This window comes from Culex pipiens, chromosome 1, assembly GCF_016801865.2.
Source record: "Culex pipiens pallens isolate TS chromosome 1, TS_CPP_V2, whole genome shotgun sequence".
NCBI lineage: Eukaryota > Metazoa > Arthropoda > Insecta > Diptera > Culicidae > Culex > Culex pipiens.
The window spans coordinates 89,973,831-89,990,764 of record NC_068937.1 but is presented as its reverse complement, the minus strand read 5'-3'; the positions used below and the strand labels follow the sequence as shown (position 1 = coordinate 89,990,764).

The following is a 16,934-nucleotide window of genomic DNA, read 5'->3' as shown; positions in this document are numbered from 1 at the left end:
AATACTGTTGCAATGATCTATATTACAATGTTTATAGCTTGACAATGTAGTACGCTTCCTTTTCCAACCAAACTGTTGCAGGTGAAAGAAAATCCCCCGCAAAGCAATCATACAACTCAGGGATTCCCACAAGTATTGTTCAAACATGGCAACACTTCCATTCAACGTTTCCGGTCCTTACTCACTTTGCTGTTCTGCTCTGCATATTGAACCATGTGATTGATTATTTGCTTTTGAAATTGGGTGAATCCCATGTACTCCCTCGTTTATGATTAGCAAGTGATCGTAGGGTCTTTTTGTTATAAAAACTATATTTTATTTAAAATCAAAAGTTTTGTTCAAAACTGTGAATAAAATAATTCGATCAAGTGTAATTATTTCCATAGCGAAACCATTCTGTTCTCTATTGGTAGGTTCAGCTATTAAGTTTCCAAGAAACCTTCATCGAATTAGAAATCTTTTCGGTTCAGCCCGGTACGCCGGTAATTGATGCAGTGGAACAAAACAAAAACCACGTGCCGGTTCGAAAGCGTTTGACGATTTTCTCGATCACGGTCAAGTTCACGATACACACCGGCGGTGCTGTGACGGGAAATGAAATCTGAGCTTGTTGAGCCGATTTTGGCCAGATCAATCAGGCTTAGCATTTTGAAGATATTATTGGAAAAAGGGTATTGTAAGGATCTGGTCCTTTTTTTATACAAGTTGTTCATTTTCACTGCATTTATTCACTATATTGTGTCACTTTATGTCATTGAACTGCCAACATTCGAACAGTCACGCACAACAACCGTTCATGCAGCTAGTGCAATCATCATCGAACGGTAGCCAGAGTCCGCGCCCGCCGCCGCTGCCGCCGTGAACCCGCTGAACTTGATGTCCGACCGCGTGTTTACATTTTTTAAGGTCAATTCACCTGTTGTGTAATCGTGACTAATTGCTATTTGCTATTGCTGAGGAGACGTCGGAAGAGCAAGCAGCTTTGATTAATTTGGTACCGCGGGCGCCGATTGGCAATCTTATCGAGCTGGTTGATCATTTCTAGATTCTAATCCAAACATGGTGGGGTGACTATTTTGCTGCGCGCCGTACTAAGGTATGACTTGCGGATGATGTCCATTATTGAGAGAGATAGCGAGAGAGAGAGAGAGAGTATTTCCGAAGTATTCTGTGTTGTCGTGTGCGGTGCGGTTGAATGATTGTAATGAGGAAGTTGAATATTAATTAGAAAATGGGATCAGATTGAATTGCTCAGCGCAGGCAAAGAGCATTGCGCGATTACAGTGGAATTAAGTTGAGTACAGAGGGAGTGGACTACCGTTTCGACAATCGCTTAGTTCACCATTAAGCCCTCCGCGCGACGTTATTTTTCCATCCATCGGCCAGTAAATAGTTTGAGATTAGATCGGAACTACAATCGTGGTCTGAGTGTAATTGATTAACAGCAGCTGTTGCAAATCGGAGGAAAAGAACAGGTTAATTAATTTGATTGAATTATTGCCCCGCAGCTTGGCTATTGCCACCAATCTGTGTCAAAGTAAACATGTTGAACACAATAGTTTTCGTTTTCCTGAGTGAATTGTATCATGTTAAACATGTTTTTAATTAATTTAAACACGATGTTGCAACGCGATTGCCTGGAAAAGACAATTATTACCAGTTACCGGTTAATACATTGTTGCGATATATTGGTTTTGAGAAACTACCGTTCTAGAAAGCATGACTCATAAACATAGCTTATTTAGTCATGGACATTTCCTTTATCATCGAGATTTTGAGTAGAGATCATCTGCTTCTAATTAATGTTATTCTAATTTAATTAAATCTTTTTGATGGAAACCACGATCAACAATACCGTGTTGCGTGCGGTAACAGTGGATTTACAACTCATCACTACATGCTTAGTCAACATAGGAAGTCCTTTCACTTGTGCTAGCCAGACAAGGTCAACCAGATTTGAGCTTAAAACGTCCAACTTCCTGCCACGCTTTGTTACGTTGATGGACCAAATATTAGTGTTCATTACCTATATTTTTTTAACCATATGTTGCAGTTTGGTTCATTAATTATTGATAACAGAAAAAAAAACATTTTTTTGTTTACGTAGTCTCCCCAAAACCATCGACTCCAAGAAGGTGCGAACTCGCGAAACTTCCAACGGTCACGGTAGAATGGATAAATGCCATAATAAAAAGCACCAAATTGCTTCACGGTTGTGCAGATCTCGCAAATTTGGCTGCTTGTTGGTGGCAAAATAAAGCTTTTTTTTAGAGGTGGTGCTTGGAAGGCTACACAGATATGTTGGAAGGCAACGCTACTATAGAGGACTCGTTGAGCGATATGTTTATGTGTTTTTTTTAAAAAGGTTTAACGTTTGTTTCAGTTAGATCAAAGTAAAGTAAATCTTTCCCTGTTCCTGAGGGGAACACCCGTGAAGAGTATCGGGGCCGGCATTTACAAAGCGGTCTTCCTAAGGTGTCTTGATAAGGTCCAGTTTGTGACGATACACTACCTTCCCTTTACTAAGCAATCGAATCCAGAATGGAAAAGATCACCAGTTGTGTTGGTCCGAGCCGGGATTTGAACCCCGATCTACCGCTTACGAGGCGGAAGCGTTACCACTGGGCTACGTGGCTCGGTCAGTTAGATCAAACAAAGAACTAAAAATGCGTACAGTCATCCCACTACATTTACAAACTAGGAAACATTCTTTCGAGTTTCGTTAAAATTCGTAAGTTTAAGGAAAAGGAGGTATGCACAGAAAAAAATATGTGAATTTACTCGACACGGAAAAAATGAATCACATGTAAACTCAGTTGATGTAAACTTGAGATTCGACGTAAACGGTTGAATCACACGTAAAATCATGTTTTTACGTATAATTTGTTGCAAATTTACATCAAATTCCATTTAAATTTAAATGTTTAATGACGTGCAAAAGTGTTACATCCTAAATGATGTAACATTCGGAAATATTTTTTTGTGTGTGGGTTTATATTATCAACAATTTAAATTTAAATTGTTTTTTTACTCGTCTTCTAAAAATTGTACCCAAATATTTTAATCTCTTGCATTTAAATCTACGAAGTCTGTTTTTTCTTATTTTGCAAAAATATGTGCAAAAATTGCCCCCTTATTCTCGAGCTTGGGAGTTTTGGTGTTAAGGGTTTAATGCAAAAATGAAATATTTTCAAATCAAATAAAATCAAATTATTCGCTCTACAGCATTGCCTTGGCGTTCTCGATTACGAGATTCCTACTCGAAACTAAGTGTCCGAAGGCTTGATTGTTGAGGCAATTGCAAACCTCTTTTTACACCTTAGCTTCCATCCACCCCGGGATTCGAACTGACGACCTTCGGATTATTAGTTCAACTGCCTACCAGCGACTCCACTGAGACAGGACCCAGGGAGACGACTCCTACACCTTGACTGAGCTAACGACCTAACCTATTTAGGTTAGTCCGGGGCCAACAGTTACTTCCCGTCCGACGGAAGGCGTGATCAGACAACTCGTCTCGAAAATGCCACCGGGACCTTCTGGTATCGAACCCAGGCCGACTGGGTGAGAGGCAATCGCGCTTACGCCTACACCACGGTCCCGTTTTACAGTATCTTGCATAAATACTATTTATGCAAGATACCAGTGCTGTTAAACGTTAATTAACGTTAACGCGTCCGTTAATCGTTAAAATTAACGTGAACGCGAACGGAGCCTACGTTGATCTTAACTTTAACGTGAATGGAGCACGTTAATTAACGCGTTGATTAACGCGTTAATCTTTTTGAGGCCCCGACTTTGAGGGCCTGTATCTCTCAAACGGTAACATCTAGCGGGTTACTTCCAGTTGCATTTTAGGGGCATCAACTGTGACTATGAGTTCCCGGTGAGGTAATTTGTTCAAAGTGGCCACCAGTTCCGGCAACCCGGATCATCCGTCAAGCATGTTTTTAAAAGTTTTTGTCGTTCAATCGTCATTTGAGCCAATGTTATGAGACGTTGTTTGTAGTACATAGGTATACTGACTATATTGGGTCAGTTCAGGGTATCTGTGGCCACTCCGGAACCGATTCCATGGTACCACGCAAATGGATCCGACAATTGTGATATTCAAAAGTCGACCTGTTGCTTATCAAACTTCGTCAAATTGAAATCATTAATAATCCATTATCATGCCGGTGCCCTTTGACCCGATCGGACCACTCCGGAACCGGTTACCGGTGGCCTCGGAGGAAGTGTACTGAGTATAGAAAAAGTCCTTTCATGTGACATATCAAACTTCATGAAATTGAAAGTTATGACCACTTAGATGCATGTCGGTGCCTTATGATTCAGTATGAAGATTTTTTATATTATTCGGGAAATATTTCCGATGCACTTTTGTATTGGTTCCTGTTGACCCGTCTTTAAACTTCAGTGCGCTTGCAATTAGTAGGCTACAAGATGGTACGCAGTTGAAATCCCATTGCACTGTATCCAAGTAGGCCAATTAACCAGCTGAATTGTACAGGTTTGACACTCTCGCCGGTTACCATGGAAACCCGATCAGAGAGCCAGTAGTTGCTGTTTATTACGTCAATTGTCAAATTTGCCTAATTTTTAGTTCAAGGCCTCCCAGATTGCGTTATGGAACCACTTCTGAATGTTCTGTCGATGATTTTAAAACCAGCCAACCAATACCAGTGTATAGCTAATATATATTTTTATTAACATAAAATTCTTCATAAGACGTCGGCACTTTATCTATGATGCAGGAGAAGCGAGAGGGGGGAGGGGGAAGCACTGTGGCCTCCAGTGACCGATTCCGGAAGGATCAACCCTGATGACGTCAGTTTGGCCTTCGTTGGTTATAATTTTCAATTTCATGAAGTTTGATATGTCACATGAAAGGACTTTTTCTATACTCAGTACACTTCCTCCGAGGCCACCGGTAACCGGTTCCGGAGTGGTCCGATGGGGTCAAAGGGCACCGGCATGATAATGGATTATTAATGATTTCAATTTGACGAAGTTTGATAAGCAACAGGTCGACTTTTGAATATCACAATCGTCGGAACCATTTGCGTGGTACCATGGAATCGGTTCCGGAGTGGCCACAGATACCCTGAACTGACCCAATATAGTCAGTATACCTATGTACTACAAACAACGTCTCATAACATTGGCTCAAATGACGATTGAACGACAAAAACTTTTAAAAACATGCTTGACGGATGTTCCGGGTTGCCGGAACTGGTGGCCACTTTGAACAAATTACCTCACCGGGAACTCATAGTCACAGTTAATGCCCCAAAAATGCAACTGGAAGTAACCCGCTAGATGTTACCGTTTGGGAGATACAGGCCCTCAAAGTCGGGGCCTCACAAAGATTAACGCGTTAATCAACGCGTTAATTAACGACGTTAATTAACGTGCTCCGTTCACGTTAAAGTCAAGATCAACGTAGGCTCCGTTCGCGTTCACGTTTATGTTAACTCTTAACGATTCCGTTAAGTTAAACGTCGTTAATCTAAACGTTTAACAGCACTGATAAATACGATAGTCCGGTGCAACAATACATTTGTTGAACATTTGTTCTAGTTAGAGGTGGGAAAAACTGCTCTTTTTTAGTTGCCGCTCATTTCCGCTCGCTCATAAACAAGAGCGGCTCTTTCACTCTTTTTCAAAATTTTGATGAAAATGCTGTTTTAACTGCGAATTCTTTTCAACATTCTGATTTTATTGATGAAGTCTTGAAATGCCAAACCAAGAGATTTTTTTCTCTAAAATCTTTAGGCTATTAACTAGTTTTTTGGTGAAATTTTCCATGTTAGGCATTTTGAAAGGTTCAAAATATTTGGGTGAGAAACGGCTGGAATATTTAATTGCAAACCTTCTTTTAACTAGAAAATGATCATTTCGAGTAATCCTGATATTATTTAGTCGAATTCAGAATCTTTGCATAGCAACCATGACGTATGGCGTCGCGGTGTTCATCAAGCTTTCATAGCATGCTAAGGAAAATTTGATGCTTTTTGAGGGAAAACCGTTGATGAAAAGTGTTCTCCAGACCATTCCCTATAGGCCTGACCATACTAGAAGTTGGCGCGTGATTTTCCCAGACCTGTTGGAGCGTTTGAACAAAAAGTTCCAATTTCCCATAGTAATTCCCATGTAAACTTTAACCCTGATGCGCGCAGCCAGTTTACAACCAAATGAGCTGATATTTGGCATGAAAGTCCCTATGGGCATGCCCTACAAGGGGAACCATACTAAAACTTGATCCGAGAACTTTATGGAAAACGTACCCACCCTAATGTATATTTTTAAAATAAAGAAATATAGAAGTTTGGAAATCTGTCCATCTTGGAACGGTTCTCTCAAAAGACCGCGGGCGTTTCAAAAAGAACCACGGCTCTTTTTTGTGAGCCATGGTTTATTCGCTCTTTTTAATGTACCGTAATCTGGGGTGAATCGGGACTACAGTCTGAATAGGGACAGCAGTTTTTAGAGCACTTAAAGCTTTCAAATTTGGAAATGGATGTACACATTTTGTTGGCCTGAGTCTGTTCTAACCGAAACCAACCAGAAAAATCAAAATACTGTGCTCCAACATGGTTAAAACTGCTGTCCCAATTCGCCCCATGTGTCCCGATTGACCCCAGTTTACGGTACCGGTTCTTTGAGCGGCTCGCTCTTTTGTTTGCCCACCTCTAGTTCTAGTAATGTTAAACCTCCTGGAACTGTTGATGTAAAAAATATATTATATCGGTTGATGTGTTCGATTAAAAAATACTGTCAACCGTTACTCTAATTAAACAATAAACAATATTTTAAAGAAAAAGTTGAGGAATGCTAATAAATATGCAATTTTAAATATTTTCTGTGACTCATAAATGTGCAACAAAGGTGGTATAAATATGCCTTGCCTGCGCTATCTTAAAAAATATTAAGGGTTACATGATTCCCTTACAACACTTCGAAGAAATCTCAAGCAATATGTTTTTTATTCACTGATGTTTAATATAATCGCATTAGTGGTAAAAGTGCCGATTTTGTAAAAAGTGTAAGAACTTGGGGAAATAATCATTGAAAATAAAAATTTAGAGCTTGGAATCAAAAATGATTTCACCTATAACTATTACGGCTCGATACAAAGTTATTCAATAGATCCTGAATCGTGAGATCAAGATCTTGTGATTGGGTTTTGTGGTTTTTCCTAAACAAGATGTAAACAGAGCAAACTTACGTAAGATAATGACAACTTTTCCTTTTTCATGTATTTGTGTATCACACTACTGTTTTAATATGTACGTGTTAGCAGCAGCGCCGGGAAGATGGATTTTTGTGGCGTTTTTTTTTGTGCTGTATTCGTGATCGTGTTCATATCATGCATGCGGTGAGGGGGGTCATTGTGCTAATGAATATTATTGCGCGTCATTATCGTGTTAGCAGCAGCGCCGGGAAGATGGATTTTTGTGGCGTTCTTTTTGTGCTGTATTCGTGATCGTGTTCATGTCGAATTATGTGGAAGGTGCGAAGCCGCGTGTTAGGATTCTTGTGTCTTTGTTGTTTTATTTGTGTTTCCATCTGGAGTATTAGTTTTAAAACTATTTTCATTTTTTACAGCTTCGTGGAATTATTTTAAATTAAATGTCTACATGTAAATTTGTCTACTCACTATATGATTTATTTAAATGTTCTTATTATGCGTTATCCTATTCCTTTCCTGTAATATACCATCTCCTCATACCATATACGATCAAATTGCTTAAATTAACGAAACTTTCAAAAACAGCATGGGAACCATCTGGAGCATTTATATTTTAAATAACTGTTTTTTTTACAGCTTCCTGGAATCATCTTGATTGTATTTATTATATTTATTTTATTTACTATATTTATTATACAGTGGACTCTCTGGCTGTCGATCTTCTCGATATCAATATTGCTCCAGCTGTCAATAAATTTTTCAGTCCCTTCAAATAGATTGCTTTGATTTTTCGTTCTATAATTTGATAACTCCCGCTCTCGACGGTCCCTTCAATATCGACAACGAGAGAGTCCACTGTATTTATTATTTATCATTATTACAAAACTATATGCTAATTAGATAATACACTACAGACTCACATTTACACTTACAAACATTCAAATCATTAAATACATTACGCACTCAACCATTTTCATCGGCCCGACGAAATTCCCCTAACCCCCATTCCAAACCTCCCAAAAATATTCCGTTCACTTTTAAAACTTTTAAACAACAAAAACATCCCCTCCCAAATCCCCACGGGACTGTATGGGCGTAGCCTTGGAGCACAGTGTGGAAATTTACGTTCTTAGATATTCTTGGTTGTACCGGGCAGCAATCAAATTGTCTAAGAATATTGAATTGACCATTGTGGCACCCCCTACAGCGTGGTGCAGACCCGTTATGCTATGCTATGCTATGCTATGCTATCACACTACTGTTTTAATATGTAAACCGAGTTTTGTCTTTCTGAATAATGTTACAGTTCTAAATTTCTTATATCTGTCAGCTACGAAAACACAATGATCATTCGTACAAAAGATGGAACTAACCTAACCTCAAACCACTTGTTGACGACAATACGGTTCCACTCACTTGACCGGCGTCAATTACACTTAATTTAATAACGTGGTGTGGTTTGGCAAATATTGCGAACAAATACTGAAACACACGTATGAGAGAATCCGCCGACGACGGTAGACGGCATGGTCCTATGGCTATGGCTCTCGACAAGTTCTATACTTTGATCAGCATTGCCCCACCGCGAGTTTGGTCTCTTTTGCAACCCGTTTCTTGGTTTGGCATCGTGTGCGAAATGGCACTTTTGGCGACCCAGCCAGCTTCAATTAATGAATCGGTTGGTTGGAGTCTGGCGGTCGTTTGAGATGCATTCTCACACACACGCAGGTTCGGAAGTGTTTGGGCTCTAACAGGTGAATTGAGTGCTTGAGTGGTTTGTTTGTTTGATTAATCTCGTTGAGCTTAATTTGGGCGCAAACGATTGATGAAGCTTGGCTGCCAATTGGTTTGAAAGCGTGCTTTGACGGTGCATGGAGCAAAAAAGAATGCATGCACCGGCTGATGACTTGCAAAAAATAATTACTCCATGGATAATGCAAATAAGCTGCTTGATTTTGTTTGAAACCTTCCTCATATGACCAAATACACTAATAATTAAATCACTTAAATGTAGGAAGCAGACGATATCTTTCTTGGGAGTAAGACAATCAAAGATCACGTATTTAAGTTTAAATTTGTTTACACTAAGAAACCAAGCGCCTCCATCGATTAATTCTTAAAAAGAAGATTCAATGGATGCTGGAGGTTCTCCCAGCAATATCAGCAGATTTGTGGGCTTTTAAATTTTACATATTTTCATTTACATTTTATCGTATCGTTAATATTATTACACACAGTCAAAGGGATCCTCAGCGATTCTGAACAAAATTGAAGGAAAACCTATTATAACACGATCAAGCAAGGTATTGTATTTATGGTTTTTTTTTTTCAGAACACTATTTATACTACTTACATACAGTTTTAGCCTTTTGCAAGGATACGTCTTTTGTCGGAAGTTAAGTTTATCAGCACCAGGTCGGTATTTTGACAAGTTATATTTAAACCAGACAGGTTTAAAAATCAAACAATGTCCGTCAAGCCTCAACGCTGTGTGTCTACGGTTTCCGCAGGAGCGGGAGTGACTATCCACTGTAATGTCGATATAATAATAGATTATAGTAATTCCTCATGACAAGGTGACCGTCGGACCACGCCATGAAACGGACATTAGTTACACCCACCGGGCTTTATTAATTTACTCCTGGTTGCATCCCTTGCTGGTTGCCAATAGACCAGAATGTTGCCTCTCCGTTCTAAGCGCTTCAGAGCTGCCACAGGTTCTATGCACCATTATTACCAAGGAATGGTCAGTAAGCCCGGTTTTATAATTGCACTGATTTGCAATACCCGGGAGCAATTACGCCTGATTGCACTTGTAGGTCTCAGGTATGCATTATTGATTGCTGTTAGAACGCTTACTAAGCACACCACCCCGCATTTGGTCAGTGGAGAACATTTTCGAGCTAGCAATTCGTTCGTACTCTAGACAATGTTCTTCCTAGGGGGCACTTGTTGGTTCTCTGTGACTGGAAATGATCAACCACTCCACATAAATTAGTTCAGTTTAAGAGGTCTGCGTTCCGGTGTCTGGTGTTCACGTTACGGGAGGACTACGAACAACTGCAGCAGCAGGGGTTCAATGATAAATTGGCTGTTGACGTAGAGAACCCTGAACGCTTAAAAGGAGCACACTATAGCGACTTACGGTGACGCTTCTGGAAGGATCAATCAAGCTGTGTACACACTGAGGAACCCCGTCGCTTCGTCAAAACCATCAACTGCGGCGTGCAGAATATTGCGTGTCCGAGGACTGTTCTGGAGATCACTTTGAGGTTTATTTTGGCCAATCAATCCTGCGGTCAGATTCAATTACTTAATGTGGCTCGTTTGCTGGTTGCTCGCGCTTCACTGCACTCTTGTATCTAATTTCTTGAAACACGTTTTTGTTCTCTGGGACCGTTCTAAATTCGCGTCACATTAGCCGCGAAAACATTGCCTTGACCCTTTACAGAGTAGATCGTTAAACGCTCCCTGCGGACTGAATTTTGGCTAAATATTTCGCGTTCGGTTTGCTTAACTTGACCGTTGACGACTATTCGTGATCGCGTCTGACACTTGAATGGCGCAAATGTTGGCGCAGTTGCCGGACGAACAATTTCTCCAATCGTTTGAAATATTTATGAAGATGTTCTCACTTACTCCGTGTGATGGTGTGCGGAGTGACTGACAAGGGGTGGGAACGAACTATTGTGCCAGAATGTAGTTCGGAGCAGAATCTGCACTGCAGATCTTGACTTTGAGTCACGGTTTTGTACGACTGGGAGAGGAATTCAAACGGATTTTTTTTGGGATCATCAATACAGCTTGACTACCAAACAGAAAAGCAGGATTCTTTTCAGTATACCTTAGGGCACATGCATCCAGACAAGTTCTTCTAAAAGAGGAGTTAGAGCGGATGCACGTCTGCATGCATCTACTATCTACTCATTTTCAAAATGAAGGTTATTCAGAAAATTCTTCAACTTCTAATGGGAAAAAACGCAATTTTAAAATCATAAATTCGGATCTCGAATGGTCGAGGACTCACCTTATACGACCATTCAGGCTCTTCAGTTTAGAAGAATACTCGAAAATTTAACAAAAAATAAAAGCTAGTTCAACATCACGCCGACAAACATATCCTAGCGACAAACATCTTATGCAATACCCGACATTTCATGAGTCACAAGACAACACTCATCTGTTGTTCCCGGGTACAAACATCGCAAAAACACCGATTACAACCAATAATTTTCAAATTCTTACGTCGTGTGTACAAAGCGGCCGTTTGCAGGAATCGCTCGTTTTATTCTGGAAAACAACAATCAATGATTTGTGCACGAGAGTTGCATGTAAAATCGCACGCCAACAGGCCGGCAACGCAAACTTAATGGATTGCTTCTACATAGGAACAACGACCAGCCAGCTGCCAGGTTGAACGCGATTTCGCACAGGCTCAGATCACGAAGATCTGCCGGGTTCGGCTGTGGTGTGGCGTGCGAACTTCTCGAGACCGGCTTTCTTTGCCGCTCGGGAAGTTCAGTATACGAACAGATCCACGGCACTGGTCAGCCGATAAGCTCGCTCTGTTCTATGGCAAGTACGGAGCAACGGACGGAAAGGTTCTACACAGCTTGTAATTGGATAATTGAAATGTTAACTGCGTTCGACGGTGGGTGCTTGGGATGACGGATTTATGACGTCGTTGTATGGTAATTGCAACGATTTGTTTATTTCGCAGATGTTGATGGAACTTGTGGGCGGGAGAGATCTAGGTACATATGACTGTTTGCTGGAAGGGATCGGTGACAGTTTTGTGGTCGATGATGGAAAAGAACTAGAGTTGGGAAGTTCCAATCGAGATATACATCTTTTCCGTTTAAATGTGAGTATACGTCAAGGGTTAGGGATTTCCCCAATCAATAAAATCATCCTAAACTTGTTTGATCTGAACCGATTGTATTGTACTGAACAGGACCACATAGAATTATCGCAAAAGTTCAAGCTAATCATTAAAGTTTATTTGAAATATTCTAATGAAGCTTTGCCAAGACTTTAAGACAGCCTTGTCAAAATAAATCTGTTGTAATTAAAGGAATGAAATGAAATAACAAATTACATTTCAGGTAAATTTACGCTTATTCAATCAACTCTTCTTAAAACGTGGGCAATCAGTGCAAAGCAAACATAATTGCACTGTTTTTTTGTTCTTTATTAAAAAACTTGACATTTTCCTTTTACGATGCCAGTTAAGGTATAGGACTTGGCTGATGCAATATTGCAGATTATTGGCTCATTATCCTCCTGGCCTTCTATCGGATGGGGAAGTAAAACGTCGGTCCATTTGCGTAAAAGAGGTTTTGGGTGACTCACCACACAAAACCTACGGACGCCTAGAAATGAGCAGAAACTTGCAACAGAGACCACAAAAGACCTGGGGGTCGTTAAAGTGGATTGCTTTGATTTTTTGGTTCATTTCTTCTTTTTTCCAGAGGTAAAGTAAGGACTTCTTGGTATATCTGGAATTCTTTGTATTTTGTAAAACTGGATTCTTGTTTTTTTTTCCGAACTGGTTGTTGGCAGTTATTGCATGAATCTTTATTTCTTTCTTAAGATACATTAGTACATACCAGCAATCTGAACTAACTTTTGAACTAGCAAAATTCGCGCTCCGGCATGCAACACTTGCCATTTCCGCAGATGGTTCGCCCGATCGTAACTCAGGTTGTATGAATCAGCTGAACCTTTTATCGTATTACGTTTTTTTGCAACCGTTGTAATCGTTGATTAATTACCCCGGTGATTTGATCTGGCGAAGCTGGACGCCGCGACATTCTACGAATTTCTGCGCAAAATTATTGCGGAAAAAGTATTAGTCACTCGCGAGACGATGTGATCAGAATCAATTGTCATTTCGAAGTGTGGGCTACCGACTTCTTAATGATTTTTTTCCATAAAGTAATTTGAATTAAAGTACAATTATAGATGTTTCACCCTAAAGAGTTGAGAGTTGTTAGCTTAGTACTTTGAGAGGAAGTGTTGTTTTGTTCTGACTGTGTTGAGTCACCAATGCAATGGAAATTGATTTATGAACTACAGGTGTGAATCCAACTCAAACAGTTCGTCGTGATGAGAGCAATCACTTTATGAATGAAAGTGGCAAGGTACACAAACTGCTAAGCTTGGTTGTTATTTGCTTGATCTAAGTGTTATAAAATGACAAGTTTATTCTAGAGTTGATGGGGTGATAGATTTTTTAGAAAACTATTCAAAATATTAATACATTTTAATTGGGAATGGGGAGCTTAGTTGAAACGGAATGAAGTTATCTATTTTTTGTATGTGGTAAGATTCGCCCTAATGGCCAGGCCCTTTTGGCTAAGGTATCCCAGTCATTTTTTTTGCACAATCCGAGTTTTTTTGTTCCTGGTTTTTGCTTAGGAATTGCTGTATTGTAACACCGTCAATACAACACTTTTAATGAATTATTCAATGTTACGCTTACGTAGCTTAACAGAATCGGGTTAGAAGAACAATATTTTTTACTTGTTTTTTTTTTAAACCTAATGCAGGACTCTTGATTTGTCCGGAAATGATCGAAATAGTAAACAGCTGAAGGAATAAAATTTAGAATTGGAATAACTACTTAATAAATTTTGGTAAAAAAGAATGAAAAAAGAATGAATTTTATCAGCTGCAAGTAATTTTGCGAAAAATGTGAACAAGCATCTTTTTTAAATTCCACTGTAACGTGGCAAGATTCGCCCTAATGGCCAGGCCCTTTTGGCTAAAGCAACCCAGCAACCAGATTAATAATATTCCACATAAATAAAAAAAAACTTAAGAATGAAGGTTACATATCTATCAAGTACAATCGAACCTGACATCTGACTTGAGGGAATAAATATCGCCGAATTTTCGAATTCGAATATCTTCTTTATCAGTTTTGATAAAAAGAAATGAAATTAACATTCCAGATAAATAAATAAAAACTCGAGAAAAAGGCATATTAATCAGCTACAATCGAACTTGACATCGTTTTATGAATGAATTTGATAAAAAAAAACTTCAGGAGAACTCAAAATTAATGTTTTGGCCACCTCAAATGTGAGCAAATTTGGATGAAATATCGTGGCACCCAGCTTATTGCCCAAACTGTAATCTTGAAATTATATAGTTTGTTTTACCAAATGCCATGAAATTAAAATATTGGGCCCTTAAAAAAGTATATTTTGATGCTCTCAAAAACAGATTAAAAGAAATTTCTAGTGAGAACTGAAAAATTTGACCATTTCACAAGAATGTAATCCCTTTACAAACATCAGGAAGTCGATCAAGTCCGTTCCAATTTTCCCATGCACGACGGAACAGTGCAAAACATAAAACATCGAACCTTACACGCGCCGCTCGCTTACTTCAGGATAGAAGCGCAACAAAATCAAAAGATCATTTCACGTTCACTTAACGATTTGCCACATGTCTTTCGAGTTTGCATACGGCTTTGAACGCTCACTCTTCACAGAAAAAAAAAGTTGAATTTTGGAATGTTGAAAATTTGGTAGGTTGAATATTACCTCTTTATTTGTGTAATATTACATTAAAAATGTGCAAAAATGTGAACCTGATGAATATTCATCAAAAACTGATGAAAATTCATCATTTTCTGGGGTAAAATTTATCATTTATTTGGCCACAAAATCTGTCACCATTTCCTGATGAATATTACCATCATTTTTTTTTCTGTGTTGTCTTGGCCCAAGGATTTCCAGCGATGAGTGTGGCGGCATGTCCTTTTCGCATAGTTTGATTTGTTGGCACTAGGTAGCTCGTTTTGTAAAGTTAGGCCTTTAATAACTATCACGTGTGATATCGGGTATGATTTTTAAAGAGTTTCACACAAAAATTTGGTTTAAATTACTTGACATTCACTACTGCATAGTATCCACTGTTCATTCTCTCACCAAAAGTGTCAGTAGTAATCCGATTTAGAAGATAAATAAGGGGGTGCTTACATTTGCTAAGCCTAGTGGACGTCCTTCCAGGGGAGGAGAGTCGTTACTGGATGATGTATGGATTATAGCACCTTGGTTAGCACTCAAGAATCACTTTTCCGGATTGAGCAGCAAACAGGTAGATTTTTTTCGCACTAGCTTCGAAAGCTTTTTCTATGTTTTTTAATTCTGAGTCACTGTCACTGCACGTTCCTGTTCTATTTTTAGCAAATTTATGAATTTTCACACTTTCCACTTTAAGAGGTACTGCAGAGAGGATATTGTTGTTGTTTTTTGGGCCAGCAGGGGATTCTATGGGGTTCTACACACACTCCAATCACTGTACGGCTTCGGGGATGGGCTGAGAGGTCCTCGCAGTCGTCGTCTATTGGATGGTTCTGGCCGCGGCTGATCTCGGGAACGCGCGAGTGCGTACGTGTTTCTGATCGGAATTTTAAAAACAAACTAATTGAGCTGGAACGGCTTGGCGATGCTTTTATATGAGACCCTCTCGCGCTGGCTGGCAGCCTAGCTGACTGGCGGTGACGCCGGGTACTTTTGGTCAGCGAGCATCACTGCAACGGAGCAGAGGCAATTCGCGCCAAACGAACACGCTGCCACTCTACCAGCAACAACGATCCGAAGCGAAGGAGAGCTTTTCCGAGCATCTTTACACGAGGGGAGTGGGAGAGAGAGAGCGCGCGCTAACGATCCGATGGGTGGTGCTGAGAAAAAGAGTTAAGAACGAAAAGCTCCGTGGGAGAGAATAATATTGTTTCAAGGAAGTGCGAGGAACTTTGTTAATAAGTGTTTGGAAACTTATGCACGAAACATGTTGTGTTTGAATTAATTAATTGAATTAATTGAATAATTTGATCAACAAATTATCATGTCCTCCCAAAACCGACTTTAATATAAATGCATAGGAATCTTAGTACCGTCATCTGGCCCGAATTTGGGCACATGGGGTAAATTGGGACAGGGGTTTTATATTGATAGGCATTTTTAACATTTCGAGTGGTTTCGGTTAGGTTAGATCCAGATCATCAATTTCTGTACACTAATTTTTAGTTTTGATTCTGTTAAGGGCTTCAAATACTATAGTACGGTGACCAAAACACCCCCTAAAAGAGGCCATGAAAACCCGTTGAAATAATTTTCTTTCAATTCATTTCAATGCTCTACGATTTATGATCAGTCGTGAAAAATGAGAGAGAGTGCGATCGAGTAAGTGAGCGAAGCACTACTTTTCAGTAATTTTCCACAACGCTCTCGTGAGAATCATTTCCGGGGAGAGAGCTTTTTAATTTTTATTTCTGCGCATTACAGATCCATCGCGGTTAATCCTTCAGACAGAATGAAGAGTTTGGCCTCTCTTGAATCAAGAACTTGAATACAATCAGAGATTTTTTAGTATTGTGGAATTTAGTTTTTATTCATGTACATAAATAAATGTATTGAAAGTATATCAAAATTAATAGTGTTGTTACAGTTTCCTCTCTTAAAACTTGTCTTTATTTGAGTTTTGTGATTTACTATGTATCCAAAATAAAAGATATTGTTTAACAATCGAACAAAAGTTCCGATTTATGGTCGGACATTAACTAAATAATAATCATTATTCCTTCTCTCGTACTGTTTGAGTTCTGACTGTGATCGTACAATAACCGAGCTCCAGGTCAACAGGTAGCGCTTTTTCGAGAGGAGGCAATACACAAGAATGACGTATAGAGTTCAAGTTCTGCTCGATCGCCTATGGGTTGGGCTCGGGC

General features: G+C 39.5%; 1 protein-coding gene across 2 annotated transcripts in view; it reads right to left on the bottom strand.

The window, feature by feature from the left end:
* The window catches only part of LOC120421095 (mycosubtilin synthase subunit C-like), a 36,781-nt gene extending 21,110 nt beyond the window's left edge, over positions 1-15,671 (bottom strand). Inside the window, exon 1 of one of the 2 annotated variants that reach the window (XM_039584238.2) lies at positions 15,184-15,671. The gene's annotated coding sequence lies outside the window, so the exon portion shown is untranslated. Of the gene's footprint in view, positions 1-10,337; positions 10,746-15,183 lie in introns of those variants that run through there. The other variant, XM_039584239.2, reaches the window with a different exon arrangement.
* Positions 15,672-16,934: the final 1,263 nt, after the last annotated feature.